Source organism: Mustela nigripes, chromosome 17 (genome assembly GCF_022355385.1).
Source record: "Mustela nigripes isolate SB6536 chromosome 17, MUSNIG.SB6536, whole genome shotgun sequence".
In the NCBI taxonomy this organism is placed as follows: domain Eukaryota; kingdom Metazoa; phylum Chordata; class Mammalia; order Carnivora; family Mustelidae; genus Mustela; species Mustela nigripes.
In genome coordinates, this window is record NC_081573.1 from 14,802,237 (window position 1) to 14,815,229 (window position 12,993).

Genomic DNA, 12,993 nt, shown 5'->3' on the forward strand with positions numbered 1-12,993 from the left:
ACTTGTAATCTCTGTCAAATAAATAAATAAAATCTTAAAAAAAAAATAAAGAAAAGAAATGGTGTTAAGTGGTAGTGTAGACCTATAGTGCCCCCATTCTTTCTTTTTTTATAAATTTTTTATTTAGATTCAATTTAGTTAACATATAGTGTATTATTAGTTTCAGGGCTAGAATTTAGTGACTTTTCATTTGCTTATAACACCCAGCGCTCATTACTCCTTTTTTTTTTTTTTTAAGATTTTTTATTTATGTATTTGACAGAGAGAGAGAGCACAAGCAGTCAGAGGGAGAGGGAGAAGCAGGCTCCCTGCTGAGGAGGGAGCCCAGTGCAGGGCTTGATTCCTGGATCCTGAGATCATGACCTGAGCCAAAAGCAGGCACTTAACCAACTGAGCCACCCAGGAGCCCCTACCCCCTACTCTCTTAGAAGATGCACCTTGAGGTATTTATGAATTCATCAAAGGACAGAAAGCAAATATGGCAAAACCTGGAATATACGGAGATATCCATTTTACCATTCTTTCAACTTTAATGTGATGAAACTTTTATGGTAAAATTTGGGGAAAATAAGCGAAGGTAGAAACTAAGAAAGGGGGGGCGCCTGGGTGGCTCAGTGGGTTAGAGCCTCTGTCCTCAGCTCAGGTCATGATCCCAGGGTCCTGGGATGGAGCCCCCGCATCGTCTTTACTCAGCAGGGAGCCTGCTTCCCCCCTCTCTCTCTGCCTGCCTCTCTGCTTGCTTGTGATCTCTGTCAAATAAGTAAATAAAATCTTAAAAAAGAAAGAAAGAAAGAAAGAAAGAAACTAAGAAGGGGATCAAGACATACATACAGCAGGAACTCTGGAATCCTGCACACCCAGGTTCACATCCCAGCTCTGCTGCTCGCGTGTCACGTGACCTTGGGTCTGTGACTCTCCTCCGCAAACCTCAGTTTCCCCAGCTGAAAAATGGCATCTCCCTCTTGGAGCTGTTCGTGATATTTCTGTGAGATTTTGTAAAGCCCTTGCTTGTGTGTAGAGCAGTCATGGGCAGTTAATTACATCTATTAGTGAAGGATTTTTCTTAACTATCATAGTGTGTGATGCTAACATCATAACTACAGCTGGGCCCTTCCTTCTATTCTTTTAATCTAGAGATAGATTTTTTTTTTTTTTTTAAAGTAGTCTCCGTGCCTAAGACGGAACTTGAACTCAGAACTCTGGGATCGAGACCTGAGATCAAAAGTAAGCACTTTGCTGACCGAACCAGCCAGGTGCCCTGAGATAGATTTTGAACTTGGCATTTCTTTTTCCTTTTTAAAATTCACCCAATGGCTCTGATCTTGACATTGGTCATTTTTTGCCCAGCAGTGTTTGGTCCTGACTTCCTAGGCACAGGTCCCCTGAGCCCCCATTCCTGTAGCTGGGTTTCAGTGACGTCATGATTCTGATAGGGAGGTGAGGGGCACACTCCAGTCCCACAGCTGGGCATGATCTACAAACATAGTAATGATGTCCGGGGCCAGGCCTTGATTGTGCTTAATTTACCCGTAACCACAAAGAGGTGGGAATTATTCGAAGTCCGCAGTATCTGATCTAAAACTTTGGGGCCTGGATGTTAGACTTTCTGAATGGGAGGCAAGCTCTGGGGAACCCATTCTGAATGTTACAGAAGACCCGTGGTGGGACTGGGGAGCGCCGTAATCAAACACACTGGTATTTTCTTCAGTGAAATGCATGTTCACACTCAGTGAGATAATCAAATCTCACATCAGTTTGACTCCTTTCTGCCACCGAAAGGGTCTGGGAACGACTTCTGGTTTTCAGAATTTTTGGCCCTGGAGAGAGGGGATGGGTACCTGCCCATTTCTCATTTTATGGAGAGGAAATTCTACTCAAAGAGGGAAGGCCATTTCCCCAAGGTCATGAACAGGAGTTTGCGGTGGGGCTGAGCCAGGGCTGACTGACCATAGAGAAGCTGCAACGTTCACCTCCCCCCAGTCCTCCACCCTCCCTCATGGCCTGTCACCAGCAATTCCCAAAAGCAATGTCCCTTGCTCGCCTTGTGATGCCTTCTCTCCCAGAAATATCACTGCTGCCTCCTGGGAATGAATGAGATGATGCACAGAAAGAATTTTCCAAAGTGCCTTGCACAAAGAAAGCCCTTGGCAAACGTGAATTGTAATTTGTGCTGAGATGCAATGAGACCGTTTCCTTCTTGGGTTCAGTAACATCGGTGGTGTTTATCGACAGCATTAATATTTTTTAAATTATGAAATAGAACATCCATCCGAACAGGAAAGTATATAAAACAGATGCATACATCTGTGTACATCTGCACATTGTGAAATATGTAACCGGGGCCCAGGTCAACCGCAAGGACATTGTTAGCCCCCGGAAGCTTCCCCGGGTGCCTCTGGTTAATAGCCTTCTCCCTCCCGTGGGAGGGGACCACTACCCTGACTTCTATAATACTCATTTTGCTATTTTGCTCTTCTGTCTATGGTTTTAGCACTTGTGTGTACGTCTATAAACAATATTTGATTCGATTAGCCTGTTTGTGAACTTTCTAAAGGTAGTGCCGTTAGTGTTGAGTAATTTACCATTCAAGCCAGGAAATTTTGGAAGCAATAGGGGTCACTAATTACCCTAATGACCCTGGGACAATATTTGCGGTAGACAGGGACTGCCCCAGGCAACTCAGGCTGTCTGGTTGTGCTAGAACTCACACCTTAGGTGCCTGGTCGCGTCTGGGGTCTCTCACCCCAAATGAACCTTTGGAAGCTCATCCATATCGTTGCGAGTGTTTGTCGTTAACTCCTGTTTATTGCTACGTCACGTACCGTTCTGTGACTCCCTTACTTTACCTCTCCATCCTACAGTGGATGGGCGTCTGGGTCCTTTCCAGAGTGGAGGTATTAGAAACAGTCGTGTCATGAATATTCTAGTGTGTGTTTGCTGCCTCTGGGGTCAAATTGCTGGGTCATGGGACAGGCGCATTTTCAACTTCAGTAAAAAAATGCCCATCTAGTTTCCACCGTGGCTAGACCAATGTATCCTCCCATCAGGACCATAGGTGAGTTCTCACTGATTGCATTTTAAGTAAATTATGGTGACAGTCTGCACTAGTCGGTCGGTCAGTTGGTTGGTGTTTTTAAAAATAGCATATTCTTTATGACACGTGATGTTCATTGCATTTAAGTTAAAATATACCAAAAAGCTGGGGCGCCTGGGTGGCTCAGTGTGTTAAAGCCTCTGCCTTCGGCTCAGGTCATGATCCCAGGGTTCTGGGATCAGTGGGGAGCCTGTTTCCCCCGCCCCTCTGCCTCCCTCTCTGCCTACTTGTGACATGTCTGTCAAATAAATAAAAATAAAATCTTTAAAAAAAAAAAAAAATATATATATATATACCAAAAAGCCAAAGGAAATTTACTTCCCGCTTTATGCATGGCCTTGACCCAGACGGCACTTGGGTCATGGAAGGGGTAATAATGAAATGGGGCAGAGGGCAAACTGGGTGGCTCAGTGGGTTAAAGCCTCTGCCTTCAGCTCAGGTCATGATCCCAGGGTCCTGGGATCAAGCCCCACATCAGGCTCTCTGTTCCGTGGAGAGCCTGCTTCCTCTTTTCTCTCTCTGCCTGCCTCTCTGCCTACTTGTAATTTCTGTCTGTCAAGTAAATAAATAAGATCTTAAAAAAAAAAAAAGAAAGAAAGAAAGAAAGAAATGGGGGTAGAGAAGAATAAATAAATAAATAAATAAATAGGGGTAGAGAAGTGGAGAAAAGGATCCAGAATCAGCTATTAGTGTGAGCCATGAGAGACTGTACCTAGCCTTCACCCCGCCACCAATTTTGAACAATTCTACATTTTAAAGATTATTTGCGATTGACCTTTGTAACTTCAAATTTTATGCTTCACTTCTAACTTTTTTATTCTGGCAACTTTTGATTCCCAGGATGGGAAGGAGGTGAGCCAAGCATCTCGGTCTCCCCCGCCCCCCACCTTCATTTCCCATCTTTTGTTACTTGTACATTTATTTTCACAGTGTCAAGGTTGATAACGTCTACAGTCTGTTCTGTTACCATATTTAAGTCTTATAGGCTTTCACTGTCGAGTTTCCAGGGTTTTTGTGACAGCTTTAGTGAGATGTAATTTACATACCATGAAAGTCAGCCCTTTAAAGTGTACAATTCGGTGATTTTTAGTGAATTTACAGGGCTGTGCAGCCATTGCCAGTTTTAAAGCGTTTCTGTCACCTCCAAAATATCCCCTGTGCCTATTTGTGGTCATTTCCCTGTTCCCAAGCCCAGCCCCAGGCAACTACTAATCTTTCTGTAACTTTAGGTATGTCATTTTTGGACAGTTCATATAAATACATCATACAGTATGTATTGGCTCTTTGGGTCGGGCTTTTTTCATTTAGCATGCTGTCTGGGGGTTCATTCATGTTGTTGCGTGTACCAGAACTCCATTCTTCTTCTTGCTGACCAGTGTTCCATTGTGTGGATGGACCACATTTTGTTTATCCATTCATCAGTTGATGAACCTTTGGATCGTTTCCAGTAGATAATGCTGCTATGAACGTATGCACAAGTCTTTGTGTGGACGTGTGTTTTTGCTTCCCCTAGGTAGGCAGTATAATGGTAGAATTGCTGGGTTTCATGGGAAGCTTATGTTTAACCTTTTTTTTAATGTTCGCTTTTTAAAGAATCTGCCCCCGCTGTTTTCCAAAGTGGTTGTACCATTTTACATTCCAACCAACGACATGTGGTGGCTCCGGTTTCTCCAGGTACTTGCCAATCTTTTGAACAATAGCCATTCTGGTGGGCATGAGATGGTATCTCATTGTGATTTTAATTTGCATTTCCTTGATGACTAATGACATTGAGCATCTTTTCATGTGCTTGTTAGTCATACGTTTATCTTTGGCAAAATGTCTCTTCAGATTTTTTGTCTATTTTTAAATTGGTTTGTTTGTCTTACTGTTGAATTTTAAGTGTTCTTTATATATTGTGGATATGAGTCCTTTATCAGGTATATAATTTGAAGGCATAGTCTGCCAATCTATAGCTTCTCTTTCCATTTTCTCAATGGTGCCTTTTGAAGTGTAAAAGTTTTCAATTTTGGAGATGTTTTATTAATCAGTTTTTTCCTTATATGGATCACACTTTTGGGCTCATAGCTAAGAAGTCTTTGCTTAACCAAGGTCATGAGATTTTTCCCCCTATTTTCTTCTAAAAATGTTATGGTTTTAACTCTTGCATTCAGGTGTATGGCTTATTTTGAGTTATTTGTATATGGTATGAGGTAGATGCCTAAACTCATCTTTTTCCATGCAGATTTCCTAGCACCTATGTTGAGAAGACAATCTTTATGCTAAGAGACTGGATCTTAAATGTTCTTACCACAAAAAAGAAATGATAATTAAGTGACATGATTAGAGGTGTTAGCTACTGCTGAAGTGGTAATCACACTGCAGTATATAAATGTATCAAATCAACACATACACCTTAAATTTACGCAATGTTATATGTCTGGTATATTTATATACATAGATACAATCTTTTTCTCCTGAAAATCAATAAACAGTTCTATCTAAGGTGAACACCCCTAGCTTCTAGGTCAAAGAGATTCTTTTTTTCTTGCACTTTATCAAACGAACATAACATGGATACAATTAGTGTATAGCATATTTGGACCATGACTTTCTTTTTCTTTTCTTCTTTTTTTTTTTTTTGAAGATTTTATTTATTTGAGAGACAGAGATCACAAGTAGGCAGAGAGGCAGGCAGAGAGAGGAGGAAGCAGGCTCCCCGCTGAGCAGAGAGCCCAACGTGGGGCTTGATCCCAGGACCCTGAGATCATGACCTGAGCCGAAGGCAGAGGCTTTAACCCACTGAGCCACCCAGGTGCCCCAGACCATGACTTTCTTAAGCAGTTTTTTGTTTTTCCTGCAGTTTGTCATAGCTTTAATTTTTCCTTTTTTTTTTAAGTTTTTTTTTTTTTTAAAGTAATCTCTATACCAAATGTGGTGTCCGAACTCACCACCCTAAGATTGAGAGTTGCATGCTCTACTCACTGAACCAGCCAGGCAACCCTTTAGTTTTTCCCTTTAGAGAAAAGTATTTTCAAAAAAGAGAGAGAGAGAGAGAGAAGTATTTTCCCTGTTTCTAACTTATCCAATCTATTTTTGGGAAATTTTTTTCTTCTAGAAGACATTCTTCCTTTTATAATATCCTGTTCTTACTGTGTTTTGAATATCTTCTCTAATCTAAGTATATTCAGGGCCAGCTACATAATTTGCAGGGCCCAGTGCAAAATGCATATGTGGGCCCCTTGTTTAAAAACGATTGAAAATATTTCATTGACGGGGCGCCTGGGTGGCTCAGTGGGTTAAGCCGCTGCCTTCGGCTCAGGTCATGATCTCAGGGTCCTGGGGTCGAGTCCCGCATCTGGCTCTCTGCTCAGCAGGGAGCCTGCTTCCCTTCCTCTCTGTCTGCCTCTTGCCTGCTTGTGATCTCTCTCTGTCAAAGAAATAAATAAAATCTTTAAAAAAAAAAAAAAAAACCTTTAAAAAAAAAAGAAAATATTTCATTGACAACAGCAGAGCATTACAGCAGGCAAGGAACCCCTGCAGTACAAAGCCATGGTTGACTGTGTAGGTCACATCCCTGTGAAGCCTAAAGCCAGCCTCGTGTACTAATTACCTTATGTCTTCCTTTGGCCCTCTGAACTGCTGTCTTTCCTCTGGGGTTCACTATAGCTCTGCCTGTTTACCGTAATACTTCTCTCTCAGGCTGCTCGTTTTCTTCAAGCATCTGGTGATCCTTGCTTGTCCAATCACATTTTCAGACAAACAAGGGGCTTTTTCAAAGTCACTGGTATGACGGGGCACCTGGCTGGTTCAGGTGGTAGAGCATGTGACTCTTGATCTTGGGGTTGTGAGTTCAAGCTCCGCATTGGATGTAGAGATTACTTAACAAAACAACAACAACAAATTTTTTTTTTTAAGTAACTGGTATGAAATTTGGGGCTGTTATAAATATAGTCCTTATTTCCCACTGACCTCTTTGTCCAGTTGAACAGATGACTGAGAACTCTATGTTTTGAGACAGCTCTTATTAGTGTTAGCATGGAGGAAGCCAGTCTCTGCTGGGAGCTCAGTCCCAGGTGCCAAGATGGGAAGGGCTATACTCAGGGACACCAGCAGCCTGGGCACATCTCAGAGGCTTCATCTAGTTCCTTTAGAGAACTGTCATCCCGTATGGTTTTGTTTTTCTTGGGTGTGAATGTTGGGCAGCCTGAGATCTGTGTGGCAAAACATGAAAGTGGGAGGAGAGGGTGCAGGGATCCCCAAGGCACAGTTTTTTTTTCAAAGATGGACTAACCTCTGTCCTCACTCTGCCCTCTCACTCCTGACCTGAATGCCTACCCCAGCCTGCCCACCCCCTGCCTTGGGACCCCTGACTGTGGGTCCAAAGCCTCTGGAGGTCCTTGAGGCTTCCTTTTCCCCACTTTTAGTTCAGTCCTAGCCCCGACACTTCTGTCTGCTTTCTGTCTTTCTGAAATCTAGTGACATTTCTTTCTGGTTGATGGGCTCCCTTCTGTTCACTTTGTTTTTTATGCCTTTGCTGTCCCTAGAGAGGATACCCTTTGAGAGGGAGATCAGACTACCCAGATTCCAATCCCCACCCCACTTCTGACTTCTGTGTGGCTTTATGTGAGTCATTTTGCCTCCCTGGGCCTCAGTTTCCTCATGGTATGTAGACCCGTTGGGATAAGACAGAAAAATGGCCACACTCATTCAGTTCCTGAGTCTGCAGATCGGTCTTCTCTGGGCCATACTGTGCTTTCATTTTTCTTCTTTTATGCATTGCTAATATTGAAAAGCTGGGTGAATCACATAAAAACCGGGATTTCCAGTTTCTATTGAAAAACTGCAAGATGTGGCCAAAGTGGGCCCATCTTCCTACTTGGTGGTAAATTCGCCAGAGCGAGTATTGGCACAGCCTTCAGGCGCGCTGCACCCTCTGATTTGCCGGCTTCCACCACTCCCTGTTTTCTTCCACTCAGTGGCCTCATTTAGGATTGCCTGTCTGTCGTCAGCATTTGAACTTGGTATTCCTGGGATGCTATTGACAGAGCCTCTAGCACAGGACCAGGCACAATATGACTGTTATTATGAGGCCAGCCAGGGCTAGTGGTGTGAGTGAGGGCTCAAACCCAGCCCTTGTTCTGGTTGCCAGGCTAAGCTACCCCAGAGCTACATTCATCCAGCAGGGATGGTTTAAAAAAAAAAAAAAATTTACCCCAAACTGGGGCACCTGGGTGGCTCAGTCCATTGAGTGCCAGACTCTTGATCTCAGCTCAGGTCGTGATCTCGGGGTTGTGAGATTGAGCCCCAGTTCAGCCCAGCGGGGTGTCTGCTTCTTCCTCTCCCAGTGCCCCTCCCCCTGTTCATGCTTGCTTGCCTGTGTTCTCTCTCTGAAATAAATTTAAAAATTTTTTAAAATCTACCTAAGGGGCACCTGAGTGGCTCAGTGGGTTAAGCCTCTGCCTTCGTTCAGCTCAGGTCATGATCCCCGGTGCTGAGATAGAGCCCGGCATCTGGCTCTCTGCTCAGCAGGGAGTCTGCTTTCCCCTCTCCCACCCCGCCCCCCACCCCCCCTGCCTTTCTGCCTACTTGTGATCTCTGTCTGTCAAATAAATAAATAAAATCTTTAAAAAAGAAAAAACAATTCTACAGAGACTAATAAAAGCTAATATAGGCCCTGGTTATCAATAGCTCAGTCTGCCTGCTTGAAGGGGAAGCCACACTCAATCTTTGAACATGCAAATAATTCTAAAGAGCAAAGAATTTTGATCTTGTCTGACTGCTGATTCTTATGTAACCCATATGTTGCAGGTTAGAAACCACAGCAGCAGCACAATTCAAGAGCAGAGGCTTAAAATTAATAAGGGAAAATGTCAGGTAGAGGAAACTCTCCTGAAGGCATTATAAACAAGCCATTCTGTCAAAAATTAAAAAGACAGTTGACAATAGTGGGTGCTGGCAACGGCACGTCTCCTCCATTGTTGATGGGAAGGCAAATGGCACAACTGTGCTGAAAAAAATTACTTTGTGTTTTCTTATAAATATACACTTACTCTATGGTCCAACAATTTCAATCCTAGGTAGGATTGATTTCAATCCTACTCACAAAAAATGAAAACATATGTCCACACAAAAGCTTGTACACGAATGTTCATTGCAGTTTTATATATTTTTTTAGATTTTATTTATTTATTTGACATAGCAAGAACATAAGCAGAGGGAGAGGGAGAAGCAGGCTCCCCCCAACCCTGGCACGGAGCCCCGATCCCAGGACCCTGAGATCATGACCTGAGCTGAAGGCAGACATTTAACTGACTGAGCCACCCAGGCATCCCAACAGCTTTATTCATGGTAGCCCCAAGTGGGAAACAACCCAGTGTCCATTGTGGTGAATGAATAAACAGCTTGTGGTTTACCTGTTCAATGTAATAGTACTCAGCAATAAAAAGGATCAAACTCCTGGGCACCTGGGTGGCTCAGTAGGTTAAGCTCCTGCCTTTGGCTCGGGTCATGATCTCAAGGTCCTGGGATCAAGTCCCACATCGGGCTCTCTGCTCAGCAGGGAGCCTGCTTCCCCTCTCTCTCTTCGTACTTGTGATCTCTCTGTCTCTGTCAAATAAATAAAAATGTTTTAAAAAATAATAAAAAATTTAAAAAGGATCAAACTCCTGATTGATAAGTGCAACAGTGCGCGGGAATCACACAGACATTACCCAGAAGGAGAGAAGACACAGGAGCCTTGATTATATGTATCAGAGTCCAATCAGGAGACCAGAACCACGTAGTAATTTGGAGAGAGAATACTTACTATACAGAATTATTTTTCTTAAAGATTTTATTTATTTATTTGACAGACAAAGATCACAAGTAGGCAGAGAGGCAGGCAGAGAGAGAGGGGGAAGCAGGCTCCCCACTGAGCAGACAGCTTGATGTGGGGCTCTATCCCAGGACCCTAAGATCACAACCTGAGCCAAAGGCAGAGGCTTTAACCCACTGAGCCACCCAGGTGCCCCAAATATACAGAATTGTTAATTATAGCAGGGAGATAGCCACTAGAAATAGAGAATGCTAAAGAATATGGAAATAGACATAAGGAGCAACAGAGCTTGAGGAAGATGACAGTCCCAGACCCTGACCTCGTTTGAGCACTCTTGGAGGAGCCTCACAAAGGGCAAAGGAGTCCCTCTGGTGCTGCACCTTGAACTTTATGGAAATGCACCCGCTGGAACTTGCCAGAAGTCCATCCTCTGGAATGCTGGGGAAGGCAGTACACAAGGAAGGGGCTCACTCCGGGCTCTAGGAAACCGCCTGAGCTGGATGCAGCAAGGGGCTGGCTGCGGGGTGCCTCTGACTCTCTGACTGCCAGGCACTGGAGAGGCCTGCCTACTGCAGGAGGGGGGCCTGAGAAGCTTTCTGCCCTGGGGGAACCAAGGAACCAAATCTGGAAGCTGGAACCAAAAAAACCCCCAAAAAAACAAAACACAAAAACCTTCCTGTAATGTTCCTCTGGCTCCCTCTACTGGACAAACTCAACATGTCAGCCGGCACAGGAAAAATATTTAAAAGGCCAGACTCCGCAGTTTGGCAACTTGGAACTGTCAGGCAGGCAATTAACGATTGGCACATTATAGGATTCCACTTATTCCATATTCCATCTATCCCAGAAAAGAATGATTACAGTGACAGAAAGCAGATTAGCGGTGGCCCTGGGGTGGAAATCGGTGGGTAGGAGGGACAGGGAAGGCATATCAGGCTAAAAAAATATATGTGGGTATTGTCACTGCCCTTCTTAGGAGTTAGGGTCCCTGTGTAATTATTTCAACTTTGAAAATTTTTATTATACAGTCACGGGGAGATAAAAGACCCACCTGTGGAAGATTCCGTGTCTGTAAAGCCTATCAGAATCCATTTGTGGAGGGCAAGGAGCCTCTGAGGGTTTTCAGGACGTGGGTCTGCTGCCCCCAGCAGGACAGGTGGTGGTCAGGCGCTCCCAACTAAAGGCAGACGATCTGGGTTCAAATGCTGATTCTGCCCTTTCCTGGGTATATTGTTTGCCTGATTCTGAAGTATCACTCCTCATAGTAAGTCTTCCGTGTTTGGTCTTCCATCTTCATAAAAGAAGTTAGTGAAATGACAAGTCAAGTACAAAAATGTATCCGTATCACAGCAAGTGAAAACATACACTGATAAATATATACGGGTTACCCGTAAGTTAGTCTAGTAGACTATGAGCTGATAAAATCAATAAAATGGTTTTTTTCCCATCAACTAAAAACTGCTAAAATTAATAAAGATGAAAACCCATTCAAATTAAGTCATAAAATCAATAAAGCCCGAATCAGGAGCCTTGAAGATGACATTCTACTATTTGGTCTGTGTCAGAAGTGTGCTGTAGCTGGAGAGACCGTTTGGATAGAGAGAAAAGCCTGCGGACCGAGACCCAGCTGTGCTGGCCCCCGGATGAGTCTTCTGGACCCAAGCGCTGGGAACCCCACCCCACCACTGCTTGAGGCCAAGTGCACACAAGCCCCAGAGAACGCTGACCCATGTGCCCTGGCAATTCCCAGAGCCAGAAGGAAAAAAAATCATAAAATAATGGTTATTGTGAGTATACTCCAGCAAAACACCGTGTCAATGGTATCATCACTGAGTCATGGAGATATTTTGGGGCAAAGTTTTCCAGTCACTATGGAAAGGTCTCTGGTCCTACACAATTTGAGGAACTGCTGGAGAAAGAGATAAGCTAGCTTACTCATTTCCAGGGGTGCCTTTATTTTGAATAGTGCCATATTTTGTTAGAGAACTCTGGGGAGGGCTTTCTGGACATCTTTTTGTTCCTTTCCATGGACTCCCATCTCTTTTTATTGTTACTGTTTTTTACTAAACCTTTTACAGAGGGGTACCTAAGCTGTATAGCCTGATGAATATTTACAAGTAAATACACACAGCCCTCAGGTCAGGAAACAGAAACAAAAATGCTTTCTACATGAGTATACCTCTGCCTGGTTAGATTTTTAAAAAGCTTTTATTTATTATTTATTTGACAGAGATTGAGAGCACAAACGGGGGAGAGGCAGGGAGAGGGAGAAGCAGGCTCCCTGTGGAGCAAAGAGCCAGATGTGGGACTTGATCCCATGACCCTGTGGTCATGACCTGAGCAGAAGGCAGATGCTTAACTGACTGAGCCACCCAGGAATTTTTTTTTAATAGATAATAGATAAATAGACTGAGCATCCCTAGAATTTTTTAATACATTTTTTCCTTAAGATTTCATTTATTTATTTGAGAGTGAGCATGGGAGAGGGGAGGGGCAGAGGGAGAGGGAGAAGAAAACTCCCCACTGAGCCCCAACTCGGGGCTCATCCCAGGACCCCAGGATCATGACCTGAACCAAAGGCAAATGCTTAACTGACTGAGCCATGCAGCCACCCTGTGCTTGGTTAGAATTTTTAATGCTGCCTGAAAGTCTCTTGGCAGAGAATTTTTTTTAAGATTTTATTTTTAAGTTATCTCTACACCCAATGTGAGGCTTGAACTCACAATCCTGAGATCAAAAGTCACACGCTCCAACTGAGCCACGTGGTCACCATGAAATAAGTCATCAGGTCATCAACCACAATCTCAAGATGCAAAAGATGCCAGAGATTTAAATAATACCAGAGAAATGTATTACACCAACAAAAATACCTATAGTCGGAATATCTGTAACGTGGAAGACATCCATGTCCATCAGCAGATAAATGAATAAGCAAAATGGAATATTATTCAGCCTCAAAAAGGAAGGGAATTCCGACACAGGCTACAGCAGGGATGAACCTTGAGGACATTATGCTAAGCGAATAGGCCAATCAAAAAAAGACAAAAGCCGTATGATTATTCCTCTTCTGTGAGTTACTTAGAGTAGCCCAAATCCTACAGAC

At 43.6% G+C, this 12,993-nt stretch overlaps 1 protein-coding gene across 5 annotated transcripts in view; it reads left to right on the forward strand.

Moving 5' to 3' along the window:
- The window catches only part of FBXO17 (F-box protein 17), a 99,366-nt gene that overhangs the window by 72,486 nt on the left and 13,887 nt on the right, over positions 1-12,993 (forward strand). The window contains exon 1 of one of the 5 annotated variants that reach the window (XM_059382491.1): positions 11,622-11,677. The exons of the other annotated variants lie outside the window; for them this stretch is intronic. The gene's annotated coding sequence lies outside the window, so the exon portion shown is untranslated. Of the gene's footprint in view, positions 1-11,621; positions 11,678-12,993 lie in introns of those variants that run through there. 5 annotated transcript variants of the gene reach the window in all.